The sequence below is a fragment of the Pleurodeles waltl genome, chromosome 3_1 (genome assembly GCF_031143425.1).
Source record: "Pleurodeles waltl isolate 20211129_DDA chromosome 3_1, aPleWal1.hap1.20221129, whole genome shotgun sequence".
Lineage (NCBI taxonomy): Eukaryota > Metazoa > Chordata > Amphibia > Caudata > Salamandridae > Pleurodeles > Pleurodeles waltl.
Genome location: NC_090440.1, coordinates 698,248,692 through 698,270,238, shown reverse-complemented (window position 1 = coordinate 698,270,238; position 21,547 = coordinate 698,248,692).

Sequence of the window (21,547 nt, the reverse complement as noted above, 5' to 3'; positions counted from 1 at the left end):
GGGGACAGAAACGCATCTATGGTGGTTGAACTAGTCAGGACCAGTCAGTCAACCCACTAGTAGCTAGTAGGTTTTCAGAAGGCACCTCTAAGGTGCCCTCTGGGAACAGTCATTAATAAATCCCTCACTGGCATCAGTGATACCAAACATCCCTATATTCAGAGAAGCCAACATGTAGCTGGGAAACTCGTAGTGACTAGTGTCCAGCACGAACATTTAAGGTGGCTTCCCTGGTCACTTACTATGTATAAGAATCGACAAAGACATAGCAGGGGAATATCTGCTCGTGAAGATATGCTCTCACATGTAATATAATGCACCCTGCCTTAGGGCTGGAAGGTCGACTAGAGGGGTGACTTGCATATATTGCATACAGTGTTTAGGAGACATGGCACCCAGGCTGGGTGCCATGTCGTGTTTTCACTTTTGTCTGCACCAAGACATGCAGCCTGCAATGGCAGCCTGTCAAGTGCTTGGTGAGGGGTCCCTTAGTGTGGCAAAATTCGTGCTGCAGCTCTTAGGGACCCTCCTTAGTGTCTGAGGCGCTAGATACCAGGTGTACCATTTACTAAGGACTTACAGTGGGTGCTAAAGGTTTTGACAATTGGAAAAAACAACTGTACAGTTTTGGAGGAAAGAGATCTGGCACTGGGGTCCTGGTTAGCAGAAACCCAGTGCACTTTCAATTGAAATGACACCAGAAACCAGGCAAAAAATGGGGGCGGGGTGACCATGTCAAAAGAGGCACTTTCCTACAGTATGACACATACTCATATGTTTTACGTGTCCTAATAGGGACTGTAGGAAAGTACCATGTGTTTGGCATGGTGACCTCCACTTCTTTCCTGCTGTCAGTGCGTTTTGACTGTGTTCACTGGGATCCTGCTAACCAGGACCACAATGACTGTGCTCTCTCCCTCTGAATTTGGTTGTTCCTGGGGCATGGCTTAGGGCATCAAGATGGCGGTTGCACTCTGAGAGTGCTCCGGGCCCCTCCATCATCCGCCATAGTCCATGCTATCCAGAGACCCAACCGGCCGATGCAAGGGCCTCCATCTGGTAGTGAAAGCGCCTAAAGTGGCTGAGGAGGAGCGGCGGATGCCCTGGCATCAGGACAGCCCAGATTCCTGGGGCGAATCTGATGCCAGGCGCCCAAAATTGTGGGCGCATGCTAGGCCCGGGCGGGCTGCCGAGCTGCGCACCAACTGACACAGTTGCTGGGGGCCAGGGGCAGCCCCCTCACCAGGCCTGGTGGTGTGGCTGCCTGCCCTCAGAGGGGCTGAAGAGACTGGGTTGGCAGTGGGGGCCTGAGAGGCACGGGCCCACGCGCTGGTCCACGCCCACGCTTGACCCGGAGGGCACTGCCGGGAACAATAAGCCCGGTGAAGAGCTGCTGGGGGCCAGGGGCGCATGACTTTCGTGAAGGCCTGGCCCCCCTTTCGCCTGAACTGGTGGCTCGATGGTCGGCCCCAAGTGACAAGAGGGGTGCGGGCTGGCGGCGGGGACCTGGAGGATGAGGCCCGCATGCCCGCATGGACCAGCAGCAGAGGAGCAGTGAGTGTGGTGATCGGGCCGGCCCCGGGCTCCTGCGGCTCTAGGCCTGCAATGGCACTGCCCTCCCACTGTTTTATCTCTTGCCCTGAGACCGGCTGTAGTGGAGGTGGCCCCCGGTCAGATTGGGGGGGTGCTGCTGCACCCCCCCTGGTGATTTCTGGACTGCGGAGGCACAGAGGGTTGGCACTGCGGCTGCCGGAGCTGCGTGGCAAGTGGGCCTCAGACCGTGAAGTGGACTTGAGCGACTGGTCTGGTACCTGTTCCCCTGCTGACCCTTGGCTGCCTGGAGCTTGCTCACCGGATTTGCCAGGTGTGCAGCCCATGGATCGGACTTCCCCAGCCCGATGCCATTGAGGGCGGGCGGGAGGGAGCAGGACCACACCAGTGCGCTGTGGACATTGGCCCTGGCCGCCAAGGGAAGGACAGGCAGGCGAAAGCACCCTCATCCCAAACCCGCATAAATTCACGACCAAGGGCAGGGGCCCCTGGAGGTGGTGCTACAGGGGCCCCTGCCTTGATCGAGGAGAACGAGGGTGACACAGACAAGATCCTACATGCCATACAGTCCTCCCATGCAGTGGTTGAGAACAAAATTGGGGAGGTGAGAGTGGATATGGCGCTACTGCGACAGGACCTCAAAAATGTCTTGGCACGGCTTACCGAGACAGAAACACGTGTGTTGACAGTGGAGGATGAGGTCTGTGACCTTAAGACCAGGGTGTCCGGCCCACACGTATGAACTACAGCAACGCACAGAGGATGCTGAAAACCGCTCAAGGTGGAATAACCTGTGTTTCGTGAGATTCCCGGAGACGACCGAGGGGCCTGGCCCCGTCGAATTCCTGGAGGCCTGGAGGTCTGGATTAGATCATGGATGCCGCAAGACAAACTGTCCGCATGGTTTGCCATTGAATGTGCCCATATGGCTCTCTCTGTCAAGCCCCCACCTGGGGCACCGTCCAGGTTTATTGCCTGCTTCCTCAACTTTTGTGACCGAGATGCCATCCTGCGTGAGGCCCGAGCTCGACAAGAGCTCTGACAGCAGAACTCAAATATCCTAATCTTCCCAGATTAGTCCCAGGAGCTCCAGGTAAAATGGCACTCATATGAGCAGGTGAAACAAAAACTTCCTCCAAGCGGGTGCCGGTCGATGCATCTGGGGTGGACACAAGGGACACCAGTCGCCCTGGGCGTACTCACGCTGGCTCCCTCCACAGATGACGTCGAGCCCGATGGACCTCACTAACTCATGGCACGGAGGGCCCCTCGCCATCGCCCCCCAGCGGGGGGGAGACCTCCTGTGATCCAACCCCCCTGGGGCAGGTGACCCCGGAAGAAAGAAACGACTGAGCTAAACTGCACCCATTTGACTGTCCAGCTGGGTGGCGGCGGGCCCGGCATGGGTCCATCAGTGGAACGCATAAGAGATCTGACCCATCAGAGGGGTCCATCATTCCACACCACTAGGGGGTTTACTTTATCTTTTTTTTGATTAGCTGGGATGTTTGGGGCGACAGATGCTTCTTCAAGTTGGGAGGGGAAGTATAGAGAGGGGGGAGGTGGTGAGGGGTTTCTCACTGTATGACTGTGTTAATATATTGTTGCTTGTTCTTTACCTTTAACATTGGGTTGTCGCACACTGGAAGATACTAATATGTTGTATTGGCACCAGCCCTAGGTACGGTGCACCACTTGCAAGGGCCCACCCAGATAAATGTCCTGCAACCCCAACTGCATGAGTGGAGCTGGGAACCAATATTTCCATACTGTCGATATGACACCCACCACTGTAGTCTTGTGGAATGTTAACAGGCTCGTTGACAAAATCAACTGGATGGCGGTGCTACGACGCGCAGCACCTTCACCCATCTGTCCTGCTCTCCCAAGAGACACACCTACTGGGGTCCATGTGCCCGTTTCTGACTGCTACAGCTTTGACTGGGTCTGCCACTCTGGGTACGCATGTGGATCCAGGGGGTGGCTATACTCCTGTACCGGGATTACCCTTTGGCGATACAGCAGACATGGGAGAACCCACAGGAGAGGTTGATGGCCCTGATGGGTCGGATAGAGGGGCACACCATCAACATACTAAGCATATATGCCCTTCCCACAGGGCTCAAGGGATTCCTCCACACGCTTACCGCCCTACTGACCCAGATGCCTATAGGATTCACAATCATGGGCAGTGACAGGAATGAGGTGCTGGACCCGAGCCTTGACATGAGGGGGCTGCTGTCAGAAACACACCGCAGACACTCCCTATCTCTCACCAAGTGGATGACGAGCACAGGTCTCTGTGATACCACGGATATGGCACCCCCATCGCCAGCAATATACCCACACCTCAGTGGCACACCATACCCAAGCCCGCATACATATGATCCTTACCCTAGCCACTGACCTCTCCCTGGTTACCCAAATCCAGATACTCCCCTGGGGCCTCTCGGACCATGCTCCTGTCTCTCTGAACATTGGCCATCCTGATCAGAACCGGAGACCTATATGGCACATCAATGCATGGTTCTTGCAAGAAGAGACCTAATCCACAGACCTCTGCAAGAAGATCGAACATGATTTCAGAGACAACAAAGGTTCAATCCAATCGCATGTCACACTCTGGGTGGCAGGTAAGGCCATAATATGCAGTTATGCAAAGGGTCTTTTTTTACGGTAGCGGGAAAGGGAGAAACAGGCCCACGTGTGTATCTTGAGATCCGAGCACTCCAAGTGGATTATCATCCAATATCAAAAATTAATAGTGAACTTAAAATCTATCCAAATATACTAGCTGAGCATCTAAGGCGTTATCTGATCCACCCTGACCAGTGTGGCTCTATGCCAAACCCCAGTACCATACATTGCCTGCAAAGGCTCCATGTTGCTCTAGCACACAGACATACGCTCCCCTCTCCATCGGCCCTCCATTTCATCGACTTTGAGAAGGCGTTTGATACAGTGCATTGGGGATACTTGGATTTGGTCCTTCAGAAGGCGGGCCTAGGGTACCCATTCCGACACATGGTTCAGCTACTATATCAAATGCCAAAGGCCCAAGTCCTGGTAGCCGGGACACTATCGGAAATCTTTCCCATCCAGAGAGGCACTAGACAGGGGTGTCCCCTGTCCCCTATACTCTTCATCCTAGCTATAGAACCATTTGCATAAATTATTTGTCAAGATGCCTTCCTGGAAGGTTGGCGATGGGCGGGAGGGGAGGAGGACCGCATTGCACTTTATGCCAATGATGTTCTGCTTTACCTATCACGGTCTGAGATAAGCAGCCCTTGGTGTCTCCAATTGCTACGAATCTTGGGAGAGACCTCAGGCCTCAAGATGAATTTCAAGAAATCTCTGCTGGTCTCGCTCTCGGAAGCTCGTGCGGCGGTTGACTGGCAGACGACCATTCCCATCCGGCATTTAAGCTTTACATTTCTTGGCATGAAGGTGGCGCTTGACCCGTCCATTACGTGCGCCCTTAACCTCACCCCTCTTACCCGCCAGGTGAAAGCGGAGCTGGGGAAATGGCAGACCCTGCCCCTAAACTTTATGGGCCGCATAGCACTATATACAATGCTTGTCTTGCCTCACTTCCTCTATGTTCTCCAAAATCTCCCCCTCCGACTCCCACGCCATTGGTTTCAGGAGATGGACGCCATAGCTCGCTCCTTTATAAGGCACAATGGCAGGCGACGCCTATGCTGGGACACCTGCCAACGTGGTTTATACTTCGGTGGCCTAGCCATGTCTAATCTATATTTCTATTACTTGGTGGTGGAGATACTCACTGTCAATGAATGGCTCAGAAGAGGCTGGGATGACCCAACATACCGCTTAGAATTGTCCACAATGGGGCTCTCACATCATATGGACCTGCTCTATGGGAGTCCCATTCCCAAGACCACACAAGAGGTCACCAGCCAGGTCCTATATAGTTAGCGGGCGGCCCAGAGGCATACGGAGTGGTGGGGCCGGGTTATCCAGCACACTCCTCTATGGCGGGGAACATGGCTGCAAGAGGTCGCTAACTTAGAAAGCTTCACACGATGGGACGCCATAGGCATCACGGTGATGGGAGATGTCTGGGAAGGCACGCACATGTTGGCCCTCATTACAACCCTGGCGGTTGATGTTAAAGTGGCGGTAATACCGCCAACAGGCAGGCGGTAATTACCGCCAAATTATGACCATAGCAGAAAGATCTTCGATAGAAAGCCAGTGTACCACACCAACCGCCAGGGCTGAAACAACAGCCACCAAGGTGGTAGCCGCCTATAGCCAGGCGGAAGTCAATGTTCTGCCCACTGTATTAAGACACAGGAACCCGCCACCTTTTCCGGGGCGGTACCAATGACATCAAAAGCCTGGTGGAAACAGAGCTCAGAAGGGAAAGGACTCACCATTGGAGATATAGGGAACAACCACGCCGCCATGGAGCCTGAGCTGCATGTCTTCCCCATGATCTTCTATGTGCTGCTCCACCACGAACATCAACGCTGGTGAAGACAATGACGGTGAGCACAGCAGCCTAGCACACAAGGGAGGAAAAAGAGAGTGACACACACACGCAACCCCCACCCCACAACACCATACACACAATCAGCTGCATCACAAAAACATTTTTTACCCCGTAACACAGCCCAGTCCACAATGTTTGTAGGCCAAATGGCCACAGGTCAAAGTCCAAGGCTACACATGTCACCTGCATCAACACGGAGAGAACACTACAGGGGCATCAGTTGGTAAATAAGCAGGCACCTCAAGGGGACGGGGGCACCTCAGCCGGGAGATGGAACAAGACCACTGGTTCTGGAGGGGGCAACATGCACTGTGTTTGGTCCTGGCGCGTGCAAGGCCACAGTCTCTCAGGTGGGTGACTTGCCCACTTGCTCTGGAGGGGGCAACATGCCTTGTGTTTGGTCCTGGGGAGTGCAAGGCCACAGTCTCTCAGGTGGGTGACTTGCCTACTTGCTCTGGAGGGGGCAACATGCCCTGTGCTTGGTCCTGGGGAGTGCAAGGCCACAGTCTCTCAAGTGGGTTACTTGCCCACTTGTTCTGTAGGGGCAACATTCCCTGTGCTTGGCCATGGGGAGTGCAAGACCACAGTCTCTCAGGTGGGTGACTTGCCCACTTGCTCTAGAGGGGGCAACATGCCCTGTGCTTGATCCTGGAGAGTGCAAGGCCACAGTCTCTTGAGTGGGTGACTTGCCCACTGGTTCTGGAGGGGGCCTCGTGCCCTGTGCTCTTGATCCTGGGTAGACTTGGCAAGGTGGGTGTCATACACACTGGTTCTGGAGGGAGACTCGTGCCCTGTGTTCTTGAACCTGGGGAGGGCAAGGTCACAGTCTCTCAGGTGGGTATAATACACACTGAATTTGCAGGGGACAGGCCACACAGCAGGCCATGGAGGCAGGATTACATACCGTCTGCTGGCGGTGATGGCTGCTCAGTGGTGGTGCTGCTGCTGGTGGGGGGAGGCTCCTGCCCATCCCCTGCACCCCAGATGGCTGCCCACTGGAGGTGGTTGTGCTGCTGGGGGGGGGAGGGGCTCCTGCCCATCCCCTGCAACCTTGAACGGCTATCCACTGGAGGTAGTGGTGCTGCTGGGGGGGGAGGCTCCTGCCCATCCCCTGCAACCTCGGATGGCTGCACAACCATGGTTGGAAGTGGGGGCTCCGTCGCAGTTCCTGCCCCATGCCCCTTTGCTCTTCCTGCCTGCTGGTGCAGGCTCCTTGCTCTTCCTGGCAGTTGGGGCAGGCTCCTTTACCTTCTTAGCAGCTGCTGGGGCAGGCTCCTTGGTCTTTCTGGCAGCTGGGGCAGGCTCATTTGTCTTGAGGCTGCCTGGTGCAGGCTCCTTCACCTTCAGGACATGTGGCCTGGATCCTTTTCCCCCAGGAGTGGGTGTGGTGACGACTGGGCCCGTGGACTTGGTGGCTGAGGTGCTTGACTGGGTTCTCCCTACCCTGGCCATACGTGCAGGATGGGGGGTAGGGAAGAGGTGGTCAGTGGTGGATAGGAACAGTTTTTTAGGGACATTGGGGCGGTAAGAGGGAGAAGGAATGCGAGTGGAGGAAGAGGGAGTGGTTGTTGGAGATGTCTGTTTGCTGATTTTGGGTGCAGGTGCATGGGCTGGATGCTGTTGTGAGGTGGATGGCTGTTGGGTGTCTGAGTGCTTGCGTTTGTGTACCCTAGGATGGGGGGTCAGACACAGTGGGGAGGACAAAGGGGACATGTCCATGACTGTTGTGGAGGTGCCTGCCCGTGAGGTGTGTGTTCTGCTTGGTGTAGTTATGATGCTGGTAGTGGATGATGATGTGGTGCATGCAGGTGTGAGTGTAGCCGCAACTGGGAGGGGGGTGGAGGAGGAGGCGGAGGGGGAGACAGTGGAAATAGTGGATGTTGGTGTGTCTGCATCTGGATGGTGTTTGCGTGAGTGTCTGTGGGATGAAGTGCGGTGCTTGTGTTTGCCTGACCACTCTTGTGTGTTGTCTTGTGTGCATGCACGTCTGGCTGTGTGCTTGGGATGGGTTGGTGTTGAGGAGAATGGGACTGGGAAGAGGAAGTTGGAGGGGAGAGGGTAGAAACAGGGACAATGGCTGCATCAGAGAGGAGGCCAGAGCCTGGATCGATCTCTGTTGGGCCGCCAAGCCAGTGTGAATGCCCTTCAAGAATGCATTAGTCTGTTGCATCTGGGCTGCCAGCCCCTGGATGGCATTCACAATGGTTGACTGCCCTACAGAGATGGATCTCAGGAGGTCAATACCCTCCTCACTCAGGCCAGCAGGGCTCACTGGGGCAGGGCCTGAGGTGCCTGGGGCGAAGGAGATGCCCACCCTCCTAGGTGAGCGGGCATGGGCAACTCGATGAGGGGTTGCTCGGGGGACGGTGCTGGTACGGGGGTGGCGGTGTTACCTGTAGTTGGGGTAGTCACAGAGGTGTCCGCCACCACCAGGGAGCTTCCATCGGAGGAGGTATCTGTGTCAGAACTGTCCCCTCCAGCTTCTGCCGTGGTGCTCCCCCCTCCTCCCGTGCCACTGGTGCCCTCAGCATCGGTGGACTCTGCCCCCTGGGTCCTGTGGGATGCAGCTCTCTCCGTCGCCGGTGCCTCTGCTCCTCCGCCAGATGATGCTAATGCACATAAGGACAGGAGGACAAAACAAGAAAGGGGAGAGAGAGATAAAGGATACACTGGGTCAATGGCTGCACCAACACCACCGTTGGCGTACAGAGCACCCTCACACACAGAGAACAGCCCTACACAATATACCATGGCACTACCAGAGAAATAGTTAGCAGCCAAGCCTTGGGGAGGGGCACACACAGCCAAATGCAGCACACCTGGTACCCACCCAGCCCTGACCAGATGTGGATGCCCACGAGCTAGGTAGCAAGATTCTCCCTTCTGAACCCTAGCCACCAGGGGACCTATGCTGCAATGTCAGGCCTGGCCTAGGGGCACCCACTGACAAACATGCCCCACCTGGATACCACCCTACCATGCATAAGTTGTAATGATGGTCACTCTACTCACTCCCTTGTGGCTGCTGTGATGCCCTCAAGCGCCCATCCAGCTAAGGATAGGCCACAGCCAGTATGCGGGCCATCAGGGAGGTCAGGGTTCGCCGGGCACTCCTTCCTCGTTGGGAGGCCATCCCCAGCTGGGCCTCCGCCGTCTTCCATGCCCAGCGTCTCAGGTCCTCCCACCGTTTCCGACAGTGGGTGCTCTGCCTGCCGTAGACCCCCATGGTCCACACATCCTTGGCGATGGCACACCATATACTCTTCTTTTGATGGGCGCTGACCTGCAGAGGCAATTCACACAGGAAAATGGAATTAGTCAAGCAGTCCTGCATGTTACACTTGTGACCCACCATACCCCTTCACATCACCATTTACACAAACATGGCCCAGCACACAACCAATACGCCACCCAGAGGACATCCACCCACCCCCCTTACACAAGGCCTTCACACACACCACTCCATGCATTCATGCCACATGCATCGTGCTCACAGTGTACTCACCTGTTGATCTGGAGACCCATACAGCAGTCCATACTGGGGCAGGACCCCATCCACCAGTCTCTCCAACTCCGCCAAAGTGAAGGCTGGGGTCCTTTCCCCAGTTACACAGGTCATGGTAGGTTCCAGACACAGGTCACAGCAACACATGCAGTGTAGGTCCTCTCCTGTTGAAGATCAGGTAGCGAGTGAGGGATCAGATAGAAAATGGCGGTCACATCCACGGCGGTGCACACCGTCACCACCGGCGTAGATCACCATTGGCCACTGTACCCCATAGGGCCCAATGTTAACCAATGAGGAGTTGCACGGCGGTTCCCGACCGCCTCCCGCAACGGCACACAACGTCAGCGGAATAACCTCACTTCCACCTGTCCATCCAGACAGGACAGGCGGATGGCATTTCAAGGGGGGGGCAGGCCCTGGATAATTACTGCGTCACTGGTGAAATTAGGACATACTGTACAAATCACACTGCCCCATTACAAGTTAACAGCAAGCAAAGTTCTGTTGTAGCCCCATTGTTCCGTTTTTGACCGGCTCCTCACTCTTTTGCTCCACAGATTGCTACCACTGCGGATGAATAGTAGATGCAGACATACCCCCATTTACAGTCCCCTGGTGGACTTGGCAACAATGGAGGACAGGCACATTATCCTCACCTATAGACTGGACAGGGCCGCAATCACAGAGCAGTGTGCCCAATTGGAGCCTGACCTGCTATCTGCTGTCACCCCACTGGGATCCCCCCTCTTGTGCAAGTTGTATCAGTGCTCCATTTCCTGGCAACTGGTTCTTTCCAAGTGATAGTGGGCTTCGCAGCAGGAATGTCACAGCCAATGTTCTCAATAGTGCTAACAAGAGTGTTGTGTGCCCTGATTAAACACATGTGCAGGTACACTGTATTTCCCCAGGTTGAAGATTTGGCCACAGTGAAGGCCGAGTTCTAGGCAATAGGACATATCCCAACATAATTGAGGCGATTGATGGAACACATATTGCATTTGTCCCCCCCATCAGAATGAACAGGTGTTCAGAAATCGGCAGAGTTTCCACTCCATGAATGTACAGATGGTGTGCTTGGCGGATCAGTACATCTCCCATGTCAATGCTACGTATCCTGGGTCGGTGCATGATGCCTTTGAATAGCAGCATCCCAAATGTGATGGGCCAACTGCAGAGGCACAGGGTGTGGCTAATATGTGAGCCCTGGTTCCCACCCAGTAGATGTTGGGGTATGGGTATGGTGTGGGCCATATGGGATAGTGTGTGGCTAAATGTTGTCCCTCAATATTTGCAGGTGAGTCTTGTTACCCCAACCTATCATGGCTGCTGACCCCTGCGAGGAATGCCAGGACAAGGGCAGAAGAACGTTATAATGAGGCACATGGGCAAACCAGAAGGATAATTGAAAGAACCTTTGGCCTCCTAAAGGCCAGGTTTAGATGCCTACATCTGACAGGTGGATCCCTGTGCTACTCAACCTAGAAGGTCTGCCAGATAGTAGTGGCATGCTGCATGTTGCACAACCTTGCCCTGAGACGCCATGTGCCTTTTCTGCAGGAGGAGGAGGCTGGAGATGCCCGTGTGGCAGCAGTGGACCCTGTAGACAATGAGTATGAGGATGAGAACAACAGAACATCAGTGATTAGACAATACTTCCAATGACACACAGGTAAGACAGTGTTACTTCACTTTTCTATGACATTTGTTTGAATATCTGTGGCACCGGCATGCTGTTTTTTCACAATTCCATGCCCACTTACTGTACCGTTGGCAAATTCATTTTGCAGATGTTGGTGACCTCACATGTGCTCCTGGTGTGATCACTGCAGCCAGCCACAGGTCATTAATCTATGCTCATTTTGTGTACAGTTGAATTCCAATGTTTGCACCTGTTTCAATGAATACATACTTGAAATATTTGATGTACTCCATACTTCTTTTTATTTCAAGGGTGTTTATTGAAGTGCTAAAATAAAGGGAGGCAAGTGCAATGGGCTGGGGTGATGATGGAGGAATGTCTAGGGTATTGTTCCAGTCTGTTTGTAGCACAGGTGCATTGTCCAAGGGGACATAGGAAGTGGAGCAATGGCAGTTCAAGGTGGACAGGGTGACAGAGTGGGACACAAGGGTGACAATCAGGAGAGTCTCATTTCCTGGCGGGGGTCATGGCAAGTGTCTCTGGCTTCCGTCTGGATCGCAGGGAATATTTGCGGGGTGGTTCTCCTTCTGCAGGGGTAGGGGGGCTGGTGGCCTGTGAGTCCTGTGGCGGGGCCTCCTGGCCACTAGCGGCAGCGGAGGTAGAAGGCCGTTCAGATGTCTGGCTAGTGGCAGGGGCCCGCTGTTGTGTGACTGCCTCTCTCATAATATTGGCCATGTCTGCCAGCACCCCTGCTATGGAGATCAGGGTGTTGTTGATGGCCTGCATGTCGTCCCTGATCCCCTGGAACTGTCCCTCCTTCAGCCCCCTGTTCTCCTGCACATTGTCCAGAATCTGGCCCATTGTGTCCTGGGAATGTTGATATGCTCCCAGGATCTCTGCAAGTGCCTTCTGAAGTGTCGGTTCCCTGGGCCTGTCCTCCCACTTGCCCACAGCAGTCCTCCCAGTTTCCCTGTTGGCCTGTGCCTCTGTCCCCTGAACCGTGTGCCCACTGTGATTTTCTTGGGTATGAGATGTGGCCTGGGGTCCCTGTAGAGGTGGACACACTGCTGATTGACGTGTCCTGGGGACAGAGGTATGGGTACACTGGGTGGGTGCTGTGGTGGTGTTTCCTGATGGGGGAGGCTCTGTTGTGGTGTGTGACTGGGCCTGGGTAACCGGCTGTCCAGAGGTCCCTGATAGACGAGGTTGGTCATCCAGATCCAGAAGACCAGAGTTGCTGTAATCACTGTTGGCCTCTTCTGTTGGTGGACTGGATATTGCTGGCACCTCCCCTCCGCTGACATTGGCTGGGGTACCTGTGGGGATGTAAATGATGTGTTATGGTTTCTGTGTCTGACATATTGTGCATCCGTGACTTGCCCTCTTTGATTGTATTTGCCCTGGCATCTTTCACTTGTATACGTTGGTGTATGGTGGGGTGATTAGTTCTCTATAGTGTGCATGCTTTAGTGCTGAATGTCCATGCAGGGCTGTGAGTGGTGTCCATGCATTGGTAGAGCATGCAGGGCTTGGCATTGGGATAAGTGAGATGTGATGGTGGGGTGTGTGGGAAGTGGTGGAGTGATGGGAGTGAGGGTGGGGGTATGTGATGGCATGCAGGTGGGGGGTTGATAATAGTGGAGAGTTGACTTACCAGAGTCCAGTCCTCCTCCTACTCTGGCCAGGCCCTCAGGATGCAGGATTGCCAAGACTTGCTCCTCCCATGTTGTTAGTTGTGGGGGAGGAGATGGGGATCCACCGCCAGTCCTCTGTACAGCAAGCTGGTGTCTTGGTACAATGGAACATACCTTCCCCCACAGGTCATTCCACCTCTTCCTGATGTCATCCCTTGGTGCTGTCCCACGTCGTTGACCCTGTCCACGATTCTCCGCCATAGCTCCATCTTCCTAGCTATCAATATCTGCTGCACCTGTGCTCCAAATAGCTGTGGCTCTACCCTGATGATTTCCTCCACCATGACTCTTAGCTCCTCCTCTGTGAAGCGGGGGTGTCTTTGTGGTGCCATGGTTGTTGTGTGCGATGTGTAGGTGAGGGTGTGTTGGGTAAAGTGTTGGGGTGTGTGATGTGGGGTGCGTGGTAGTGTATAGGTGTGAATAGTGTGTGGCTCTTGCTGTGACTCTGGTGGCAATTGTTTGTAATGGTAAAGGGTTGTGGGTACTGTGGGTGGGTGTTTTATAGTGGTATGGGTGTGTTTGTGTGGTGTGTGTATGGGTGTCAGGTGTGTGTTGTTTGAATTGTCCAATGTGGTGTTGTTTTGTTTGTGTGTGTCAATTTTGTGTGTGTTGGTATGTACCGCTAATGGTTTACCGCCGTTGAATGTCCTCTGTAGTGATTCGTGGGTCATAATGTGGTGGGTGTAGTTCTGTTGCCAGAACGGTGTGGGTTTTGACACCGCCAGTTTATCACTGACCTTTGGTGTGGTGGATTTGTATCTGTGGCTGACTAGTGACGGATTGGTGTATGTGTGTCATAATATGGTGAACGGATATCTGCCGTGGCGGCTGTAAGTTGCCGGCAGTCACCGTAGCGGTAAGTGGGATTTACTGCCAATGTCATAATGAGGGCCTTTTTTCTTTTCACCAACTCCAGGAGACATATGCACTGACCCAGACACAATTTCATGAATTTGAACAACTTAGGCACGCACTGCATGCCCATGTTGACAAGGATGCCTATATACCCAAATTCCATCCAATGGAGACAAAGGTAATGATGGGGGCTTTGGGTGTGGGGGGGATTTCACAAATCTACTGCTCCCTTGTGCTGAACACTTCGCCGCCTCTCCAGCCTCTCCAGCCTCTCCAGGCCTTCTGGGAATCTTGGATTTGCCTCTTACGATGAGGACTGGTGGGATGCTCTAATGGCGCCACATGTCCTCGCAATCCCAGCGAGGTCATTTATGGTGCAGATGTACTACCTACACTGTGCTTATCTGACACCGGCCCGACTCTTTTACGCCGGGCTCAGACTAAACTCACAATGCAATAAATGCTTCTACAAACCAGCAGACTTCTTCCATTTGGCATGATCCTGCCCCGGGATTCAGTGATATTGGAAGTGCATCCTAGATTAACTCTCCACACTGATCAATCTTGCTCTGGAGCCCTCCCCTAAAGTGGCTCTTCTAGGGGTGATGGAGGATGTCGGGAGGCGGCACGAATACTTGTGGGCACGGCCCTTCTTATAGCCAAAAGAGACATTGCCAGACAATGGTCATCCAAAACCCTCCCCTTCGTTACGGCAAAGGAGGAGGGGGATGGACTGGTGCACCCAAATGGAACGACCCGTCTACCAGGCACGAGGATGTGAGGGCAAATACCATAAGATCTGGGATACATGGATGGGCCCTATATGTAATATGGAATATGGAATCTGCAATTGAGCATGAACATTTCCCTCAATATATGTATCAAATGGTCCGGCTACACTGTGAATTTCTACTTAAATGTGATTCTGAGATAATGAAATGTGTCTTCCTGAGTGTGACATGTTGTTTTATAAATAAATCAATAAAAGTTGGTTATCAGAACAAAAATAAAAATAGTTTTTTCCTGACTTAGTGCACCCCACAATTGGCATACTGGTGCCCCCATGTAAGCCTCTAGTATATGGTACCTAGGTACCCAGGGCATTTGGGCACCAGGGGTTCCCATGGGCTCAAGCATGTATTGTGCCACCCATGGGAGCCCATACAAAATGTGTCTGCCGGCCTGCCATTGCAGCCTGCATGAAAAAGTGAATGCAGCCTTTCACTACTGGTCACTGCACCAGGTCACTCTAGGTCACTCCAGTAGCAGGCCCTCCCAGTCCAGAGGGTAGGGTGCAAGTACCTGTCTGTGAGGTCACCACTGTATGAGCAGAGGTGCCCTATGAACTCCAGCTCCATTTTCTTGGACTTCGTAAGTGCGGGGAAGCCATTTAACCCATGTACTGGGCACAGGCCACTACCTGTATCCAGCTACATAATGGTAACTTTTGGTATCAAACATGTTGGAATCATACCCCAATACTGTTGACAGTATTGACTGTATGATTCCATGTACTCTGGGGGCTCCTTAGAGGACCCCCAGCTTTGCTCCTATCAGTTTGCAGGGTTTTCCCGGGCAGCCCGCGTTGCTGCCATCCTACAGACAGGTTTCTGCCCTCCTGCTGCTTGACAAGCTCAAGCCCAGGAAGGCAGGACAAAGTATTTCATTTGGGAGTAGGAGGCAAGACCCTCTCCCTTTGGGAATAGGTGTTACATGGCTTGGGAGGAGTAGGCTCCTCAAGCCACAGGTATGTTTTGAAGGGCACATTTGGTGTCCTCCTTGCATAAACCGTTTTTCACCAGTCCAGGCACGAAACTGGACAATGGAAAGGGGGAGTAACCACTCCCCTGTCCATCACCACCCCAGGGGTGGTGTCCAGAGCTCCTCCAGGTGGCCACCTGATTCTGCCATCTGGAATCCAAGGTGAGAAGAGGCCCCTGGGAGCATGTGAGTGGCCAGGTCAGGCAGGTGACATCATAGCCCCCTCCTGATAGGTGGTCACCCTGTTAAATAACCAATCCCCCTTCCTGGGCCATTGGGTGGGTCCTCAGATTCAACATGCAAGATTACAGCAGGACTCCTCTGCATCGTTTACTTCATCTTCTGGCCACAAGGACTACAAGTGGACCCTCTAGGAACCGACAATCTGCAACTCCAGTGACAACTGCACTTTGCAACATTGTTTCTCCGGCTCCTTCCAGCAACTGCAACATATCCCTGGCTGTGCATCCTCTGAGGGTGACGAGTCTTCCTCCTGCACAAGAAGTAAGAAGTAATCTCCCTTGGAGTGAAGGAGTCACTCCCTTGCACCCGCAGGCACCAACTGCAACGATGTCCAGCTGCGTGGAGCTTCTCCTCAGCAAGACTGTGTGGATCCTGCAACACAGATGGTGGTCTGGAGTGGTCCCCTCAGTCCTCTCTACCAGTTGTCCAACTTGGGAGACAGTAAGTCTGTGCCTCTCCTTGCAGGACGGTGCCCCTGTGCAGCTACCAAGGCTTGTGGGCTCTTCTTCCAAGGGTTCTTCAGGATCCGTGTAGCCCCGGCCTCCAGCACTCTTCTCTGCAAAGCACAGTCTCCTGCCTGCTGCTCCAGCGATGTGGGACTCCTCTACAGGTGTACTGATTGGGCCTCTCTGCAACTCCTGTGCCTGCTGCCTGTGAGTTGCATGTGGGGGCTGCATCCTCATCTATAGACTCTTCTCATTGCTGAGGGTCACCTGGGACTCCCCTCCTTGGGTTGAGTCCCCCTGGACCCTCCTGGTCACCGGCAGCTCTGCAACTCTTCGTCTGCGACTCTTGCCTTTGGTTGGTGGTTTTTCCACACCACTGTCTGACTGCAACTCTTCTTCCGATGTGGGGCATCGACTGGGTCACTTCTGGGACTCTTCTGCTCCTGTGTTGCACATCTGACTCCTTGTCTTCACCATCGACCTGGTCCTGCATCTCCAGAGGGTCTTGCTCCAGTAGGTCCTGCCCAACCGGACACTCCAACTTAAACTGGACTTGGTCCCCTTAATTTGCAGGTCCTCTTCTGTCAGGATCCACCTTTGGTTTCTTTCAGTCTTGTTTGGGTCTTGCACAATTGTGAAAACTGAATTTACTTACTAATGATTTCCATGCATTTTGGGTTAAGAATTTGCATAGAATTGAACTAATATAGAAAATAATGCAGAACTTGGAAAATGTGCCCACTTGAGTGCCCGCCATACCCTAATGCTTTTTAATGAATATATATTAATTATTAGTCAAAGTATATGCGTTTATAGAATTGTAATAGTATGTTATATTAATGGTTTTACAAAATGTATTTTCTTATTAATTATAGGCCTTAAGTTAGCGAGGTTTGGACCTAGTCTGCACAACCTCATATTAAGCTGCAATGTTTAATAAAAGCGTGGGAATGTATGTTCAGAGTGATAGAGATGTATTATTCACACTGTGTTGACCAGACGTTAGTAGATGTTTTAGACTTTCCTATGAGAACTGCCTGTTAGAATGTTTTACACTAGAAAGAGATACATTGTAGGTTTGATGTCCGAGAAGAAGATGTTCCCAGGAAGCAACAATGGATGCACTGACTGGAGTACTGATCGCTACAAGAAGGTTACCTGGTGAGTCTGACGACGGGAACAGGAGAAAAGGAACCAATCATCGACATGTGAAAGAGTTTAGTTATATCTTAGATTTGGGTTTCCATTTCTATTGGACTAATTGTAAACGTACGAGTTTCTGACCAATGACAAAGTGGGAATTTCTTTAGGACATTCTAGCTTAGCCTGATTGCACAGAGGAGAAGGGGGCTCATTCTCTTCTGTTTGAGGAGCTGAACAGTCCCTGATGACTTTATAGCTACCTTTGATTGTATTGCTTAAGATCTAAAGCTGAATGCCAATCTGTTAGATATTGCTTATTAAATGGTTCAGATACCTTAGAGCCCCTATGTCTGAACAATTCCCTTTCACTGTCCGTTGCTGAAGCTGACCAAACAGATGTCCAACTGACGAAGAGAAATCGCAGCTTGCTGATCCATATGAGGAGAGGTATAACCAAATGCTATTGTTCTTGTTGTATGTTATATTCTTGGTTTTAGGTACCAACCGCTATTTGATAGAGCCATAGTTAGATGTTTTCCAAATTAACTTTGACTCAATAGTTTTTCATGAAGCCCAAACATGCTATTCTAATCAGAAGGTTAGTTAAGCAGAAACTGAAAATGCTAACAAATTGTTACTAAAAAGAGTTGATGTTGTTCATTCGCTGAATCTAGATGTATGCCATTTCTATTGTGCAGTTGTTCTTGCTCTTAATTTGTACTGTAACTCTTGAATGCTTAGGTATAAATGCTTTAACTAAATTGAGATTGTTTGGAAGATTTGGTCAAACTGTGTTGTTTATGTATGTCTATCAGTTGGTTTTGAGATTAATTTATGTGACATTAGCATTGTTAACATAGGGAAATAAACTTTCTAACTTCTGGATAAAGGTGTGGTTATTCATGGCTAAGTAGGTCATGTTGATTAAGGCTTATTGATTCCGAAAGTATGTTGGTGATGTTTTATGGATTAAGTGAGTTGGATTGTCAGTGGATCTAAGATTTATGGTGGAATCACTCTCAGCATAGTCAAAGGTTCTATCAAACCTCTAATGCGTCCCCTTATGGATTAAACTATAAAAGACCAGATAAGGTCAGACGCACTAACAGAAATGGCAGCAGAGGATGGTTAGTCTCCTTAAGAGGCCACCATAACATTTTCCTTTAGAAATAGGGAAAGGAGTTGCACGGTTTGCCTCCTTAAGAGGCCATCATAAGGTCCTTTTTCTCCTTAGATTGTGCTAGAGTCAGATGGGTAGTCTCCTTAAGAGATCAAAATAATTTACAGAGTTGATAGAAAATTTGGTAAAGGTTGACATTTACAGATTCAATGATACAAAGTGAAAAGATTATGGGGCTCATTTTGACCCTGGTGGTAGAAACCACCTACTGCCATGGCGACGGCCCCCAAAAGACCATTGCAGCAGCTACCACCTGTCTGCTGGATTATGACCACAGATGGATTTCCGCCAGAAGGAAGGTGGAAATCAGCCTGTGGCCATGCCGGCGGGAGGCGGTAAGGTGGCGCTGCTGCCAGCAGCAGCGCCACGCCAGTAGACCTCCGCCAGCCGTATTATGAGAATAATACGGCCTGGCGGTGTTCTGCTGGCGGACACTGTTGCTGGCAGCAGCGCCCCATCCCGGAGGACCCCCTGACTACAGGTAAGTCGGGTGCTCCCACTGGGGAGGGGGTAAGGGGTGTTGTGTGTGTGTGGGGTTGTGGATGTATGTTTGTGCGTGCATGTATGCAGGTGTGTGTTGCATGTTGTGTGTGTGCATGTGTGGATGTGTGAGTGCATGATGTTGAGTTGTGTGAATGCGTGTATGTGTGTGTGGATGTGTGTGTCAATGGATGCATGCATGCGTGGATGAATGTTGGAATGGGTGTGTGTATGCATGTGTGCGTGTGTGAAGGGAGGGGCGTGTATGAAGGGGGGGCTAGAGAGGAAGGGGGGTTGGGGAGAAACCTGTGGAGGGGGTGGGGGTGGGGAAGACCCCTATCAGTGACAGGGAAGGGATTCCCTGTCACTGATAGTGCCTACCTCCATGGTTCTCATGGCGATAAGGATGCCACGAAAATCATGGCTGTAGGAAGGGTCATAATCCCACAGGCGGGCAAGTGACGGCCGACGGGCTGGAAAGTGAAGTCTCCAGCCCGGCGGTTGTTACCGCCGTGGAGGTCGGTGTGGTACACTGGCGGTTTGGCTTTAGCCAAACCTCCAATGTCTTAATATGGAGAAAAGTACAGCCAGCCTGTTGGCAGAACTTTCCTCCATATTTACGCAGAACCGCCGGGGTCATAATGACCCCCTTTGTCTCCCTAATAACCTACCATGACTTTCCCAAAACCTTGGAGCTTGCCAATGCTTGTTTGAAGATGTTAGCGTTCCTAGTGATAGTGTGAATGAAATTGGTTTTGCGCTTCAGCTTACGCAACTCACAGGTGAATTGTGATGTTTGCGAGTGTTTACGGAGTTTGTGCATTCCAGATGAAGTTGTTTAGGGAATTTGCGTACTCCAAAGTGTGACAGTAGGGAAGTCGTCAAACTTCACATATGAGTGGCGCTTGGTGCTCAAAAATTGTCCACCTGGTTGTTGGTATATGGACCTTGTGTGGTCTAAGACTCCAGGGTATTTATTAAGTGTATGAGACACTTGGTTTATGTTGTAATTTGTCTGTTTAACAGGTCATTCAGGCGTGGTAAACAAACACAAGAGTGTGTGTTAAAGTGAGTGATAGGTTTTCGACTGAGATTTGGTGAGTCCTATTGGTACCAGGAGGATCGAATCATCAGCTGAGAGTAAAATTTGCTGGTCGAATTTTGCTTACGAGTCAGGGAAACTAAGATAGAAGGAGTATCTGTTAGAGCGAAATGCCACAATGAAAAATCAGTAAGGTTTCTGAAGCAATTGTGTTACCTCCCTGTAGTAAGCACACAAGTTGTGTGTTGATTTTATTTAGTGCTCGCAGTATTTGCATTTAGCTTTGTGCGAATCTGAGTTGCAGAGGGCAAGCCAAAAGGCTTTGTCAGCGAAGTACATGTGAGTGTGATGTCATTGGAGCCGCGCTGGGATAGGTCAGCTCTTATGAAAAGCCATGAATGGATTGGTGGATCACCGTGAAGGGTAATTGGTTGAGAAGGTAGACGAAGAGGATTTTGGGATTGACAGTCACTTCCTGATTTGATTGAAAGTTGCGTAAATTACAGAAATACAATTTTTCAACGCTTTATAAAGCGCCCTAAGGGGAGATACGTTTATTGAAACTAGAATAGGAGATATTACTCCGCCTGAAGGTACACCCGCTTATATTGTATTTGAAGAACAAGGTACTGCGCCATGTCTTTGGCTGAAGCAGTGGTGCAAAAAAAGAGAGAGAGATGAGAGCTTAGCATTTCCTGCCCATGGAACATTTATTTAGAGGATTCTAGAGAATTTGAGGAGAGTACTGTATCATTTGAAACCTCCTCAGAGATCTGCACAGTTTGAAGCATTAGCTATTTGGGAAATATTAGCCAGGCAGCAACAGCACCTGAAGTTTGAGAGGAGAATGAGGAAAGCCAATAAGACCTTAGGTGAGGCAAGATGGGATAGTGATCAGAAATTTTGTAGAACTGAGACTTTACAGGGAATTGAGTTGTTTCCTGCACTTACCCAAGAGAACGGGAACAAGGCTAAAAAGAGTACTAAGAAGAGGGATTCCAATCATTAAGACGACAGAGAGCAGAAATCTACAGAGATTAGGAAGTCTTTAACACACAATGAAGAGTCAGCCGATGACGAGGTTATTTTGCAGTTATTGAGAAATTGGCCCCACACCTAATGCAGCACATGAGAGAGATTCAAGTACCAGTGTAGACCTGTGACACCGTGCACTACCGCAGTGACTCTTTCTCGAGCCACGGTCGGGCCGGCGGTCCGAGTTTTGGAATGCCGGCACCGTCGCTGCCCATTGTTTTGCCTACCTGTTTCCACGGTGCAACCCAGGAGGCACATTTCGTGCTCTGGGTCACGCAGCAGCCCCTGTCACCCTCCCTGAATTCACCTATACTTACCTCCTTGGGTTTTTTCCTTGTTTTTTCTTCCATCTTCATTTCTCCTTTTTTCTTGGTGTCCATGTTGTCTTCCTCCTTGGTATTCTTCTTCCCAGCATTCCTTTTTGCTTTTCTACTTGGTCTTTTTTCCT